Here is a 16,853-nt window from a genome sequence, read left to right as displayed (position 1 = left end):
GATTAAAAAGTCCTTTCAATAAATGTCAGCTATTTTTTTAAGTTGTCATCATTATCCATTGACTTTATTTCCTCCAAAATAATAAGCATTAAGACATAAAAAACTGTGTTCCTCAATATCTCCTTCATTCAAAAAAAATGTGGTGTGTTTCTACTATGGGCTGATCAACAAAGACTTGTCTCCCATTTTAAAGAAAATGGTGTTTCCCCCCACAAGGATTCTTGCATAGGAATTTTGAACTCTTAGATTTGCAAAATAGACAAATTTAAATTTCTCATCTTGTTGGAATATTATTTATCGAGTGACTACAATGTTTATCCATTTTTAAAACCTTTTAAAAATGCATGAAGTAATGAGTGCAGAACCCGACCTTATTTTTCATATGTCCCTGACTCTTGATAGGAAGTTGAAAAATACTCAAAACTACATCAAAACCAGGCGCTCAAGGATAAAACGGCCTTTGAAAGGTCAGCCAGTCTGCTCCAGTCTAGGTAGGCTTTCATCTCAGCTTCCCAGAGAGCAGCCAAGGCTCCTGTTTTTAAAGATCTGCAAGTAACATTCCTACAGTAGCAACCGCAAAGCCCTTCATGCACTGATGTTTCCAGAGGAAACCAGGGAGTGGGGTTAACTTGGCCTTCCCTCTCTGTCTCCTACGCACAGGCGCTAAGTTGCTTCAATTGCAATCCCAGGGACTGTGGCCCACCAGGCTCCTCTGCCCGTGGCATTCTCCAGGCAGGAATACTGAAGTGGGTTGCCATGCCCTCCACTTCCTCCTAATTTATGGACTGCTGTAATTTAGGGTAATTGTGGCCCTAAAGTGCCATTTGGTTGAAAATCACCCACAGACATGATTAGTTAAAACAATTGGGTGGTAGAGAGAGCTTGAGTTTGAGTAAACTCTGGGAGGCAGTGAAGGACAGGGAAGCCTGGCATACTGCAGTCCCCTTGGGGTCACAAATAGTTGGACATGACTTAGTGACTGAAAAGAGAGAGTTTGTCTTTCCTTCCACAGCTCTCCTGTGGCCAGGATCTGTGGGCCTTCATCTCCTCAAAGACTGCCTGACTTCAGTTGTTTATAGGACATAGGGTTTTAGCCTTGCATTATTCCTCCCTATCTCATACCCTGTTAATCCCATTTTAAAATCAGAGAGCTAGAAAATGGAGTCTAATCCAGCCCCCACACTTATGCGCTGTCATCATTTTAAGATATGAATGAGAGTGGGAGTGGGGGGTCATAGAGGGACCAGGAAAAGCACTTGGCCTGGAGACAAACATTCACAAAGGATCTCAAACTTGAATTTTGGACATTATTTCCTAAAAAGGCATTATATATAGATGCTTCTTGTTCAGTTCTAAATGGCATCCTGTGATTGACCCATACCTCATTTCAGGTGCTGCAAATTAATTAAAGGAAAACAAACGTAATTATCTGAGAATAGTACACTTATATGGGCTTCCCCAGCGGCTCATCAGTAAAGTGTCTGCCTACAATGGGGGAGCTGCAGGACATGTGGGTTCGATCTCTGGGTCAGGATAATCTTCTGGAGGAGGGGCACTGGCAACCCACTCCAGTATTCTTGCCTGGAGGATTCCATGAACAGAGGGGTCTGGTGAGCTACAGTCTATAGGGTTGCAAAGAGTTAGACATGACTGAAGCGACTTAGCATGGTACAGCATAGCACAGTTATATACCCTTGTGTTTTCTGAGTTAAAATCATAACTTGCTAAGGTAAACTTTAAAATATGTCACAGTTTTGTGATCTTGTTTTGACAAATCTTTAAAACAATAGTGAAGCATTTGTGAACCCTTATATGCTAGGAGGGCTTCCCTGGTAGGTCAGCTGGTACATAATCCACCTGCAATGCATGAGACCCTAGGTTGGGAAGATCCCCTGGAGGAGGAAATGGCACCCCACTCCAGTATTCTTGTCTGGAGAATCCCGTGGACAGAGGAGCCTGGCAGGCTACAGTCTATGGGGACACAGAGTCAGACACGACTGAGTGACTTTCACTTTCGGTACATGCTAGGAACTTTGCAGTTGACATCACAAGCTGGTGCAACGGGAACTATTTCCAACCCATTTACAACCGAGGAAACTGAGGCACAGACATGATAAGAAGTAGGCCCAGGGCCCAGGTGACCGTGCAGAACCTTATGAATCCTTCCCAGAACAGGACCCCACCCAGGCCTTCTGCCTGCCTTTTGTCTGTAGAAAAACTTTAGTCAAAGAATAAGTCTAATCAGAGAAGTGAGAAAATGCAGAAAGAAAGGAAAACAGTCAAGCAAGACAAAATAATAATACTTTAGCCATTAAACAAAGTCAGGTCTATAGATTCTATTTCAAGTTCTATAGATAATATTGTCATGTCCTTGGAGCTGTTTTGCAAATACTGAAACCCCCACCAGGTGGGAGAAGTCAGCTGTATGCTGCCCACAAGCACATAGACCCCAGACTGGATGGAACCAGAGGTTGAAGATATTGACTCCCAATTACCCCACCAACAACCAATCAGAAGAATGTCCTTGAGCTGATCACACCTGCTCCTTGAACACTACAGCTCTCCTCACTACACCCTCACGGTTGGGACACATGGAGGGCATTAGCCTGCTGTGGCCCCCTTTGCCTGACAAACCCATAAAACCGACTCTTTTCTACTTCACCCAAAACGCTGTCTCCATGTTTCTATTTGGCACTGGTGAACAGAGGCTGAGTTTTAGCCACACCCCCAGGTGACTGAGCTCAGAGCTCGGATGTAAGCCGCGGCAACCTGGCTCTAGGGGTCATGTGTTCAACCCCTAAATCTGCTGTGACTTTGATGTCTGAGTTTCCACACACGGGGAGGATCCCTTATATCTCTAAGAAGAGATGGAAAAAGAAGGTGGGGAGAAGAGGCATGAGAACTGTGCCAGGAAGGGTGCGCCCAGGTGAGCTGTGTGGTTGCTGAAACACGAACTGCAGGGCCTGCTGGAGCCAAGAAGATGAGGCTGCCTTAGAGGAATCCACCAGGAGCAGGCCTGTCCTCCCAGCAGCTGCCAGACCTTGGCCTGTACTATGCTTCTGCGCCCCCTACGCCCGCCCCCCACCACACATACTTTCTCCCTTTCCTCCAGGCTTCGTCTCCATCTCTGTGCTTCAAGATTCCTGCATGTGAGGGCCCTGAGTCCCTTCTTCCAACTGTTCCTCTCTCTGCCCAGTCTGTGCCCCACCCTCAGGGGCTCCTGAGTGGAAGCCATGCTCTCACCCTAGATCGGCCATGGAGAACCCAGGATCCAGAATTTCTACCACTTCAGGCTCTGGGTTGACCTTTCTGGGCCCAAGGTCCTGGAAGCAGAGGAGTGTGGAGTGGAGAGGAACCTGTGAGTAAGAGGAAGGCAGATGGCCCAGGAAGCCCATTGTAACAGGGGAGGGTGGGGAGATGTGCATTTATGTTGTGAGCAGTGTCCTGGAAGCCTGCTGACACTGCAGGTCATCCTTCGGTATACATGTGTGGTCACATGGAGGCGATGTCACTTACCACAGTGCCAGCGAGCCTGGCCCCTCAGTCACGGTTGTTTGAGTCACGAAGTTCCATGGGCACAGAGGACGTGAGTTTTGTAATGTCCCACAAAATGTTTGAGGCCTGAAAAATAAAAATGGATTATCATAACAGAAAAATAAACCATAAAATAAAAATCTAATGAAATGCTCACAGATCACAACAGTGTATCACCTAGTTAGTAACAAGTCAGTTCAAATGTAACTAAAACATTTAATGTGGCAGATTTCCATCTGATTTAATATATTTGCAATGATCTTCAACTGGCATTGAGGTAAAGGGCTTGCTCCCTCTGAGGCAGCGGGCAGTGAGGACAGGATTATAAGTGCTGGAGGATTTGCATAGAGAGGAGGGTTCATGGGTGGGCACAACAGACCCTTAAAAGAGGGCAGAGTGAGACAAAGGGGGCCCTGTCAACGATGCTCACAGGTTCCCCGAAGTAAGCCCTTCCTTCTCACTCCTCAAACTTAAGTAAAATTCCAAAAATTACAGTTTCGATGCAATTAAATTTCTTGCAGAAGTCAGCAAAGGGTGTGGGTGGGGGACTGAAGCAGGAGTTTTGCCTGTCTCAGCATCTCTAAAAGTGAACCTGCTGCTGTCCACAGTTGACAGCAGCCGGGTTTGGGACATCCACCCTCTATGTGGTAGAAAATTCACATATAATTTAAAGTCAGCCCTTGGAGGGTGGGGGAGGCTCTTACATTTGTCTGGGGGACAGATAGTGGCCCTGGAACTACGAGGTATTGGGCATCCAGGGAGAAATACAGGATGAGGTTCTTCCACATCCATGATTCTGCGTACACGTATTTAACTAACAGCAGATTGCGTAGTAGGGTAGTATTTCCTATTGAAAATAATTCATGTAATAAGTGGACTCACACAGTTCAAACCCATGCTGTTCAAGGATTCACTGTATTTCTCCCTGGATGCCCAATACCTCGTAGTTCCAGGGCCACTATCTGTCCCCCAGACAATTGCAAGAGGTCCCCCGCAATGGGTCTCCTCCTTTTCTGCAATCTTCCTTCCACAAAATAGAAACTGCATTCTTTAAAAACCATAAGGCAGAAGCCTTCAGACCCCAGCTAAGAACAACTCCCATCTCCCCTGGCCTTTCACAGAGCCTTTTGTGATCTGCTCCCTGTTGGCCACTCATCTTTTCCAGCCCCCTTTCCTAAGTGCATCTAACCCCTGCCACTCATTCTCCCTGTCCAGCCTAACCTCAAAGCCTTGATCCTGATGGTTGTCTTTGCCTGCAGTTCCTCCCCCAGACCGGCAGGCCATCAGGCTGGTCATTCAGGTCCCAATCAGAGGTCACCTTTCAGGGAGAACTTCCCTGAGCCCCCAGGGGAAATTCACCCCCCACCCCACATCTCCTTGTCTCCTTTTCTTCATCAAACTTTTCACTCCCTGGAACTATCTTTTCACGTACATAATTCTTTTGCTCTTGTCTGCTTCTTTGCCTGCCTCTCACCTACTAGGATGGCAGATCCTCCAGGACAGGGACTTGCCATTGGTGTAATGGTACCTGGGATGTAGAGGTGGTCAGTAAATGCTTATTGAAAGAATGAGAAGAAAAATGAATAAGTGGGTTTGAATTGAAATGGCCCACAGGAGTGTGGAAATCATGGGAATTCTTTGAGTTCTTCTGATCAGGGGTAAACTAATTTTAACTAACCCTCCAAGGGGTCTTCTAGTAACATCTGGTTTATGTATGTATTTAATTACACCTTTACCTCATTGCAAAAGAATTTGTGGGCATTTTCAAAGATAGAGTGCAGTAAAAATTGTTTTAAAGGAAATAGTAAATATGGAGAGGAAATAAGCATTGAAAAAATAAGACAAAATGATGGCAAGATTAGTAATTGGAATACCTGTCACAGAGTTCTTTCTTCCTTGACAGAAGAGGACTGCAAATTTGACTTTGAACGTATTAGCTAGTGACAGCTTATCTACATTAACGTCTTTAAAAATGAGGTAAAGGGTAAAACTTTCCTTATTGAATTTTCACCTGTTAGCCATGAGTCATAAAAACTAGGCCAACATTCAATGTGTTTCCAATTAATTTTACTAACCTTAGTTACAGCATTAACTATGATTTGTTATCAATCAATATTTATTAAACATCTGCACCCAAAGGGTTCATGCATTCCAACAAATTCATGCTTTCCTCCTGTGCTGCCCTAATAACATGGCAGGATTCTGACTACTCAAAACATTTATGGGGAGCACAGCCTGCCGGAAGGCTCCTTGACAAGCCCTCTAGGGGACATAGGTCTGACACAGCTTACTCCTACCCAGGAGAAAATTCTTATTTGAGTTTGAGTTTAAAGTATAGGCTCCTTAATAATACTGAGGTTCATTTTCTTCCTCTGCCTTCTCACTCTACTTTTCCAGACTAAAGTCCCTCCATTGGTTTAATTTTTTTCTAAAGTGTACAGGTTTTCCAAAATTCTGCTCATCTCTGTTTCTCTGGAAGCTTCCTCTGTTCTCCCTCTCCCTCTCTCTGCTACACATACATTTCTGGAAGGCAGTATAGCGTAGTGTTGAAAGCATGGCCCATGGACTATTGGCCAGACTGCTCAATATTTGTGTGTCTCAGTTGCCTGCTTGCAAAACCGTGGATGATAAATGTGTTTGCACATGTAAAGTGCTTAGAACAGAGCCTGGCACAAGGCAAGCACTGTGTGAACTGAACTATCTTTATGATTATATGCTGTTCTCCTTTAAAGCGCCCCTCCTTTCCTGTGTCCCTCAGCAGAAACTATATTTATTTCTGTTGTCTTCTGTCTCCGTGTCTCTGAACATTCATGCTATTTCTTTTCCCTCTTCTTTGCTTGGAAAACTCCTATTCATCCTTCAAAACTAATCTGAGATATTTCCTTCTGCAGAAAATCTTCTTTAATGGACATACCCAACCCTTCCCCTGGGCTCCCCTAGCAGCCTGTATGCACCTCTCTATCACAGCATTTAGAATACTGTGAGGTATTACCTGTTTGCTTGTCTGTCTCCAAAAAGGACTTCTGAGCCAAAGGCTGAAACTTGACCCTTTGTGTCTTCGGTGTCTAACAGATTGCTTGCTACATAGTGGTTGCCCAGTTCTGGGTTGGTTGAAGTAAAATGAGTACAGAACTGATCCTATGGAAAAAAAATCAACCAACAAAATGACAGCATCACATTTCTTACATGTTCCATACTCAAGCATTACAGTATCATTTTTGCTTTTCTGAAAGTGAAAGTGTTATTGCTCAGTCGTCTCCAACTCTCTGTGGCCCCACGGATTGTAGCCCGCCAGGCTTTTCTGTCCTTGGAATTCTCCAGGGAAGAATGCTGGAGGGGCTAGCCATTTCCTCTTCCAGGGCATCTTCCCGATTCAAGGATCGAACCCAAGTCTCCTAGGTTGCAGGCAGATTCTTTACTGTCTGAGCCACCAGGGATGCCTGCTTTTCTGGCTGGGATTAAAAGAAACTGTATTTGTATTCTTTATCATTTAAATAAAGATTTAATTCATCATTAAATTATTAATAGGAACAATTCATCATTAAATAGGAAACAAAGTCCTATTTCCCTTCCAAAACACATTTCAAGAAAGTGGCATAAATGTTGGACCCTTGCTGCATTCAAACCCCACTTCTGCCTCTCCTAGTTGTGAAATTTGGGCAACGCAGTTCACTTTCTTGGATTTTGATATTTGCAGCTATAAAATGGGTGTTGTGATGCTTGTCTCTCACGTTTCTTGTGAAGATCAGTTGTGATGGTAGATGCGAATGCGCTTTTAGAACCCCATAGCATTCCTCTGTGGATGTGAGAGAATGTTATTGGAGGAAAAATTTTGGTGTCTAGACTTATACACTTATCTAATTAAGGGGCAGGGAAACTATTTCAGTTGAAAGGTTAACTGGAGATAATATTCCCTTTCAATCAAGATTCAACTCTGCAGCATTTTGCAAGTTTATATTTTCAGTTACATTGTTTCACTGGATGTTAAAAGATGTTTCAGTACAGTTTACATAAATGGCACTGCTGAGGAAGGCAGGGTGTTCCTGCGTCCCAAACCCTTAGCTCTGCAGGGCATGCTGAGTGTCCCAGGGCAGAGGACAACTCTATAATTTTACCAGAGGAAGGTAGGGGCAGGGCTGACAATCAGGGCAAAGGCCAGTTTGCATACTCCAAACACAGGGCTGTGTGAATTATGACTATTTTTACATGGTAGCTGAACCATGAAAACTTACACATAATGATTTGTCAGCTAGAATATGTCTACATGCCAGTCCTTTAATTTTTCTTTGCTGCTTTCTAATTTTACTGTGATGATAACAAACGAAACCACAGCACTTCCATCAGAAACCAGAGCATGTCCATGAATAACTAACAGACTGCATACAGTTTTCCCAGTGAATTTTCAAAGCCAAACGTGGGTTGGCTTTTGTATATAAATTGCCAGTGCGCCTTTTCCATTCTGGTGGGAGCTCTCTGAAGGGAACATTACAGCTGTGATGAATAACAGTCCCTCTAAAGAAGCTGGCGTGAGGCATGCATTTCATCCCACTGAGTGGAACACTGTGCCCGTCGCCAAATGTGCTGGGTCTCCCACCATTAAATAAATATATACATATGTCACTTGGCTTTGTTTCCAAGTCCTGGTTCTATAGAAACCAACATTTTATTACTACTAATAATACTAGTTATAATAGATTCAAAACCAAGGAATGGTGCTTTGTCCTTAAATGGTGACTTTGATTAAATTTCCCACTGTTCATTACTTATTACTTACAGCATCTTTTAACTCTTCCCTTACCACTACAATAAATGGCGGTATTCTTTCTAATATAAACTAGCAGCCAATATTCTAATCAATGAATCTATAAACATTACATTGACCTCACAGCGTAGCAACAGTTAACATTTATTAAGTGACAGCTATTTTCCTAATTATCACTATACCCATTTTACAGATAAGGAAACTGAGGTTAGGAACATTAAATGACTTCTCAAACATGGCTTATCTTGAATTTGAACATAGACCACTAAGTTCTAATGCTTCTCTATGTAAGTAAAACTTAAAAGCACTGTTTTATTTTTTTCACCAAGCAGTGGCAGAATTATAACCATCCCTTTAGTGTATAGAGAGCTTTTCGAGACATAATACTCATCAGTGATCTTGCAATAATTTTAGTTATAATCAATCAAGAAAATTTGGAGGCAAATAATGCTTTCCATTTCTTTAAAAAATTTTAATAGATGCAATTTTTATCTTACAATAACATAGCTTAACTTTTGGGTATTTCCTATAAGCTTTAATCTGTCCTTCTGACTCGTATCTCTCCATCCCACTACTAACCTGAAGAAGCTTACGGAAACTGCAATTCAGTGGGCCAGCTCCCAATCTCACATGCAAACTCAGCTTCAGTGTGTACCTATTGCTTATGGAACTAAATCCAAAATCCTAATGTCAAAGCCTTCATCAACATAGTTTCATCTTACTTATCCATTTTTATTTCTCACATCTGCTCAGCATGTATCCTTACTCTCAGTGTAATCTCAATCCGAGTAACTGCTCTGTCTTTGAGACACACACTGCTTTATTCCTGATTCCACACCATCGATTATAGTGTTCCTGCATTATGAAATGCTCACCCCCAAAGGGTGATGAAACTTGAGACTCATTTCCTCCTTGACACCAACCATTCTAACCCATGTTGTTTTCCCCTGGTCTTCTTCCTTTTTCCTCAAGTTTGATTCTTTTTTTTTTTTTTTAATGGGTACAGTAGTTCCTTTTGTCTCCTGGAGGATGTGAATTCTAATTGTTTCAGCATTTTCATCTGCTCTCTTCATCTCCTCTCATCAATCTGCATTCCTTTAGCCTGTATATTTGTTTTGGGGTCACTTTCCTTCATATTGGAGGATTTTACAGTATTGGTGACCCTTGGTCTCTGTTTATATTTCAGAGGAAGGAATTAAGGGATATGAAAGCTCTGGATGTATGAGCAGTGTGTATTATCTAGTGAGCTTCTCTATAAAAGAAAAATGGCAAATTTTAATAGAAACAATATCAAGAAAAGATATCCAAGGGAAAAGTAATCCATTCTAAACTAAAGATTCATGAACAATGGAAATTTTGCTCATGAAAAAAATAACTGTGTAGATGCAGAAGGAACTTACTTGATTCTAGAGCCTAGTTTAACTGTACATTGAAGACACAAAGTTGAAATAATAGATCTTCAGTAAAGCAGCTCCATAGTTTATAATAAAGTATAATAGCTCTTTTAATTCTGAGCAGATAAACAAAATTGTTTTTAAAGCAATTGTTAAGAAAATTAATCTGACAGAATATCTAAAAGTGTATTGATGCCCACTGGAAATTTTTGAAAAACATAATTTAGAGAAGTGTAAAATAGTGTACACTTACTCACAGTTTCCTTATTTTAACCATCTTACAAAAATATTTGTTTCAAATCACCTTGACTCTTTAAGAATTCTGTGGGTTATTGTTTTTTGTTTTTTTTTTTCCTTTTCACCTTATGGTTTCCTTCCCTCAGTAATTAAAACTGCAGTAAACCAAAAAGAAGCAAATGGGGAAAATATTCCTCAAGACTATTTTTCCTGTCTTGTTAACAGAACGTCTTCAAAATAAAATATTCTTAAATGTTTTTCAGGAGATACTGAATTCATTGTGAGCCTCAAGTGAAATGAAACTTGTAAATGCCATCAAAACCTCCTCAATTCACTTTCTCATATTAAATCATTTTGTCATAATAACCTCATTGATTCATCATTCCTGTTTTTTCCCTCTTTACCTATTCTTTCATCATTACCTGTTGGTGACCCCGATAGGTGACAGTACCTTTGTTGTTTGCTAGTTCTGTCTGATTTACGTGGGTGAAGGAAACAGAATGTCACAAATGGTGACTTCCTGGCTTTACACAGGTGCCTGGAGGATGGCTCACTGATTAATGAGAGTCTCAATTTGAAGGAATCACTCATATGGTTTTTTACAGCTTGACTCTCTGCCCAATGAGGTAATGGCAAAAGTTTTCACTTGCCTTAAAGATGATTCCTTGTATATTATATCAAAAAGGAGCTGAGGGTTGCAGTTTAACTTGTAAGATATCATTTGAAATATTAAAATGGAGAAAGTGCAGCCAGCAGACAAATTGAAGTGGCAGGGGAACTAAGTACAGCTGAGGACAAAGTTATCCTGGTTCACACCGTGCTCTGGGCTGTACCTTAGACTTACATGGGGGAGCTTTTAAATAAACACCCAAAACTGGGCTCCATTCTAGATCTAGTGAAACAGGCCTGAGAACCTGCATATTTGAAAGTTTTCCGGGAAATTCTAGTGCAGCGTGAGGATTGAGGACTACTGAAATAACAGGACAAGATGAATTACATGATGGATAAGAATAATGAAGCTCCCTGTGTCTTCCCAGGGCCTCCCAAGGGGCTCTAGAGGTAAAGAACCCACTTGCCAATGTAGGAGACATAAGAGATGCAGGTTTGATCCCAGGGTCTAAGAAGATCCCTTGGAGGAGGGCATGGCAACCCATTCCAGTATTCTTGCCTGGAGAATTCCATGGACAGAGGAGCCTGGCAGGCTACAGTCCCTGGGGTCACAATGACTCTGACATGACTGAAGTGACTTAGCACACATGTCTTTCCAATTCTGGGTCAGACACACAATGGGAGAGGGTGCAAAGACATAGAAGGCATGGCTCTCCCTGACGAGTTTTCCATCCTACCTGAGAAACAAGCACAAGTGAAGATAACTGAATGCAGCATAAAGCAAAATACAGGTAGGTGGATGACATGCCTGCAAGGATTCTGGGAAGGAAGACCCCCATGGGTGTGAAGGGTAAAGGGGCTTCATAGTAGAAGCATTGAGTTAGGGGCTTTGTGGAGCAAGGGGAGGGTGTTCCCTGCAGGTGAGACAGAGAGCAAGGGAAGGAGTGTGCGTGGGGTATAAAAATAGTGTGCAGGCTGTCCTGGGGCTGGTGGTTGAGGATTGCCTTGCTCTGCCCCATCACCACTTCCCACTGATGCTTTACATCAGTCCTGACTGAAACTCCTTAGTGAAGTATCGTTACGGGTGAAGAACTGTGCGTTAGAGATTTTAGGAAGCTGCTCATGTCCTCTCCTAGCAGACCATTCAGGCAAGGCAACCAAGTGACCCAGTCCTCAGGGACCAAGGAGGAAGGAGGGAACCTCTGTTATCTGCAGCTGTGACACCAGACAAGGAGAGTTTGCAAGGTCAAGGTGGAGACACAGGAGCAAACTGGCCTTGAATGCAAGAGCACCTGAGGCCATTGACAGAAATCTGTACTGAAGTGAAGAGGCTCACGGGCCAAGCTCACCAGAATCAGGGCAGAAGATCAAGAGTGGCTCAACACAGCACTGGAGACAGGCAGCCCTACCTACAGCCAGGCACCTCCACGCTCCTGGAGGCAGGCATGTGTGAAGCAGGAAGTTCTGGATGCCACAAATATTTGTAACAAATTAACCAGCATTCAAGTATTTTAATATTATTATACAAAAAACTATATAATGTTATTTTTAAGCAACAAGCACCTCATTCCATACCTGACCCCCAGAGCATGAGGAGACGTTGTGGCACCTGTGACAAACAGCAGGAGATGTTCTCCTCCAAATCAATTTTATAATTCATGACATGGCTCACAGATGGGCATTATTAACAGTGCACACCATCTGGCGACTTCCCACTTTAAACCATTACTCTTGCTAAATAGATGTTAAGCTTTCAAAACCATTATTTACAATTTTGGGGTCCTCCAAATCTTAGTGCCTTAGGTTCAAGACTTCTCTCATGCTTGACCCCTGGACCACCCCTCCTGCAGCTAGTAGGGGTGTGATTTGGACATGGGGTGAGGGTATGTTGTGTCCATATATTGGAATGAAAGAAGCTAAGGGATTAATGGTTTGTTTCTTAGGTTCATGGAAGAATGTAAAAGTAATAATGCTATGGCATCCAAGAGGCAATGTCCAAACAGTACAGATCCTTCATGAGATGGGATGAGTCCCCTTTGGGGACCCAGGGGGGACAAGAGACTCATGGAATCAAAGCAAGCTAAAGGCAAAGGAGAAAAGGAAAGATATATCCATCTGAATGCAGGATTCCAAAGAATAGAATGGAGAGATAAGAAAGCCTTCCTCAGGGATCCATGGAAAGAAAAAAGGAAAACAATAGAATGGGAAAGACTAGAGATCTCTTCAAGAAAATTAGAGATACCAAGGGAATATTTCATGCAAAGATGGGCACAATAAAGGACAGAAACCATATCAACATAACAGAAGCAGAAGATATTAAGAAGAGGTGGCAAGAATACACAGAAGAACTATACAATAAAGATCTTCACAACCCAGATAACCATGATGCTGTGATCACTCACCTAGAGCCAGACATCCTGGAATGTGAAGTCAAGTGGGCCTTAGGAAGCATCACTATAAACAAAGCTAATGGAGGTGATGGAATTCCAGTTGAGCTATTTCAAACCTTGAAAGATGATGCTGTGAAAGTGCTGCACTCGATATGCCAGCAAATCTGGAAAACTCAGCAGTGGCCACATGACTGGAAAAGGTCAGTTTTCATTCGAATCCCAAAGAAAGGCAATGACAAAGAGTCTTCAAACTACTGCACAATTGCACTCATCTCACATTCTAGCAAAGTAATGCTCAAAATTCTCCAAGGCTGGCTTCAACAGTAGTAAACCGTGAACTTCCAGATGTTCAACCTGGATTTAGAAAAGGCAGAGGAACCAGAGATCAAATTGCCAACATCTGTTGGATCATAGAGAAAGCAAGAGAGTTCCAGAAAAACATCTATTTCTGCTTTATTGACTATGCCAAAGCCTCTGACCATGTGGACCACAACAAACTGGAAAATTCTGAAAGAGATGGGAATACCAGACCACCTTTACCTGCCTCCTGAGAAAACTCTATGCAGGTCAAGAAGCCATGGTTAGAACTGGACATGGAACCATGGACATGGCTCCAAATTGGGAAAGGAGTACATCAAGGCTGTATATTGTCGCTCTGCTTATTTGACTTATATGCAAAGAACATCATGAGAAATGCTGGACTGGATGAAGCACAAGCTGGAATCCAGATTGCTGGAAGAAATATCAATAACCTCAGATATGCAGATGACACGACCCTTATGGCAAAAAGAAAAGAGGAACTAAAGAGCCTCTTGATGCAAGTGAAAGGGGAGAGTGAAAAAGTGGGCTTAAAAGTCAACATTCAAAAAATAAAGATCATGGCATCTGGTACCATCACTTCTTGGCAAATAGATGGGAAAACAATGGAAACAGTGATAGACTTTATTTTCTTAGGCTCTAAAATCACTGCAGATGGTGACTGCAGCCTTGAAATTAAGACACTTGCTTTTTGGATGAAAAGCTATGACCAATCTAGACAGCATATTAGAAAGCAGAGACATTACTTTACCGACCAAGGTCCATCTAGTCAAAGCTATAGTTTTTCCAGTAGTCTTGTATGGATGTGACAGTTGGATCATAAAGAAAGCTGAGCACTGAAGAATTGATGCTTTTGAACTGTGGTGTTGGAGAATACTCTTGAGAGTCCCTTGGACTGCAAGGAAATTCAACAAGTCCATCCTAAAGGAAATCAGTTATGAATATTCATTGGAAGGACAGATACTGATGCTGAAACTCCAATACTTTGTCCACCTGATGCGAAGAACTAACTCACTAGAAAAGACCCTGATGCTGGAAAAGATTGAAGGCGGGAGGAGAAGGGGATGACAGAGGATGAGATGTTTGGATGGCATCACCAACCTGATGGACGTGAATTGAGCAAGCTCCCGGAGTTGGTGGTGGAGAGGGAGGCCTGGCGTGCTGCAGTACATGGGGTCACAAAGAGGTGCACATGACTGAACTGAACTGAACTGAAGTGGCAGAGATGTGATCTGAATTTAGCCCATGTGATTCCCATTGAGTTTCCTTCCACCATATTATACCCTGGCACCTGGATGCCATGTGCACTCTTCAGAGAGATACCAGTGATAACTCTTGTTCAGAAACATTCACCTTAGCTGTACTGACAAGGCTGGAATGTACAAGAGTATAAATCATGATTCCTTGCTAGCATCTGATTAAAGCCAAACAAAATGAGAGTACATTAGGTGCTGAAGTGACTCTCCAGCGATCCTCTTCGGAATTTACTGATCTAGGTTATTTAAGATTTATTTTGATGATTTAACTTTTAATATTTGCGTTCTCTGAACATCCATGATAGACACATTGCAAAATACTTAAATGATAGAAAAAGATACACAGTAACTAGTAAGTTCCCCATCATTTTCAGTTAGAAAACAGAAATCACCTTCAGAAGGTTCAAATTCAGAGATGTTAATAAAGGGACCACTCACAGATGGGTGGGTAGGGTTAAGGGGGTTAAAAAGGGGGATGTGGAAGCCCCAGAGACTAGCAACAGCTGGAGAAGGGAAGGATCTTACTGGAGCCCAGTGAGAGCTGGGGCTAAGTGTGCTCTAGACACTGCACCAAAGTGGGGAGACCTCAGAGAAGAAATCTCTCCATCTTTCTCTCTTACCACCCTCAGATCCCTGCTGGTGCCTCCCATTGGCCAAATCCAAGAGGAAGTCAACCATCAAGGGGAACTAGATGATGGAGGCTGTGGAGGACAGACTCTGAAAGGAACACAGTAGAGAAAGGAAAATGAGTTCAAGTTTGTTTGGGTTGGAGTCAGACTCAAAACAATCAACACGGCACCACCGTAGACCCCCCAAGCACCCCCTCTCCCCAACAACTATTATTCATGGTTTTTTATAACCATCTGGAAATAGTCTATGTATATATAAGCTGCAAATGTAGTAGATGCCAACTCACTTTATACATAAATAGTAGTGAACCCTTCCCTTGCTTCCCCTTACTTTTTAGTCTTAAATTGGAACTGTTCTAGCATCCATGGGACTGCCTTGTTCTTGGAGACCAGAAGTCCTAAAAGTGTGGTCCCCAGACAGGCAGCAACAGCATCACTTGGGAACTTGTTAGAAATGCAAATAAGTCAGAAACTCTGGGAATGAGACTCAGCAGTGTGTCTTAACAAGCCTTGTGGAGCATTTTGATGCACATTACAGTTCAAGAACCAGAGTTCTAGACTTTCTGAATGAGGCTAGCCTCGTCTGGTCAAAGCTTTGGCTGCTCCCAGGTCAATGTAGCTGAGTAATTTGTGGACAGAGAACCACATTATCAGGTTCTCAGGGCCATGTCTTTCCACTATATCTGAGAGTTAGAAAAACAAAAGCACTAAGTGTTGACTCAGTATCTGAGATTAACTCTCTGTACAAACCAGAACCCCAAAACAGCATGGAAAGGAGAGACTCACTCTCTTCCTCCTGACACAGCCTCCTTTCTCTCTTTTTGTATATTTAGTTCTTTGGATGCAGGCACTGTGTTTTAATATGTTTGGTTGAATATGTGATGCAACACAAGCTAAATATAATCATGGAACAGCACAATCACATGCTTAGGGTTGGCATTTGCTTGGAATCCACAACAATGAGACTCACTATTCATCCCAGTCCCTCAGGGCACTGACTCCCTCAGGAAGGTCTTGCCAGGCATTTCTCGGCTGTTGGTTAATGTGGCTCAAACACAGCATATAAGGCAATGAACGGTCCACACAGAAGGTGGACACCTTGTCCTTTGGAAGCTTGCAAACCCAGCCTGAGGGTTGGGAGGCACTTTCTAGCATTGTGAACCTAAGACCCTCAGGGTGCCTTGGCTCCCCCATCTACAGAATGTCAATGATCGAAATGGCAGCCACTATGGAGAACAGTCTAGTCAAGGCTATGGTTTTTCCAGTGGTCATGTATGGATGTGAGAGTTGGACTGTGAAGAAGGCTGAGCGCCGAAGAATTGATGCTTTTGAACTGTGGTGTTGGAGAAGACTCTTGAGGGTCCCTTGGACGGCAAGGAGATCCAACCAGTCCATTCTGAAGGAGATCAGCTGATGCTAAAGCTGAAACTCCAGTACTTTGGCCACCTCATGCGAAGAATTGACTCATTGGAAAAGACTCTGATGCTGCGAGGGATTGGGGGCAGGAGGAGAAGGGGGCGACCGAGGATGAGATGGCTGGATGGCATCACGGACTCGATGGATGTGAGTCTGAGTGAACTCCGGGAGTTGGTGACGGACAGGGAGGCCTGGCGTGCTGCAATTCATGGGGTTGCAAAGAGTTGAACCGACTGAGCAACTGAACTGAACTAAACTGAACTGATCGAGAACAGTATGGAGGTTCCTTAAAAAACTAAAAATTGAGC

The 16,853-nt window shown here is 42.8% G+C and overlaps 2 long non-coding RNA genes across 2 annotated transcripts in view; both read right to left on the bottom strand.

Annotated features, from left to right (window-relative positions):
* The window catches only part of LOC128053750 (uncharacterized), a 417,990-nt gene that overhangs the window by 91,024 nt on the left and 310,113 nt on the right, over nt 1–16,853 (bottom strand). The window lies entirely within an intron of this gene.
* On the bottom strand, nt 3,517–15,216 carry LOC128053657 (uncharacterized). The gene is made up of 3 exons (XR_008199960.1): nt 15,121–15,216; nt 6,527–6,672; nt 3,517–3,621 (listed from the first exon to the last, which is right to left on the bottom strand). It is a non-coding gene; the product is annotated as an uncharacterized LOC128053657 (long non-coding RNA).

The sequence above is a fragment of the Budorcas taxicolor genome, chromosome 1, assembly GCF_023091745.1.
Source record: "Budorcas taxicolor isolate Tak-1 chromosome 1, Takin1.1, whole genome shotgun sequence".
NCBI lineage: Eukaryota > Metazoa > Chordata > Mammalia > Artiodactyla > Bovidae > Budorcas > Budorcas taxicolor.
The sequence above is the reverse complement of the archived record's forward strand: the minus strand, read 5'-3'. Positions and strand labels throughout refer to the sequence as shown.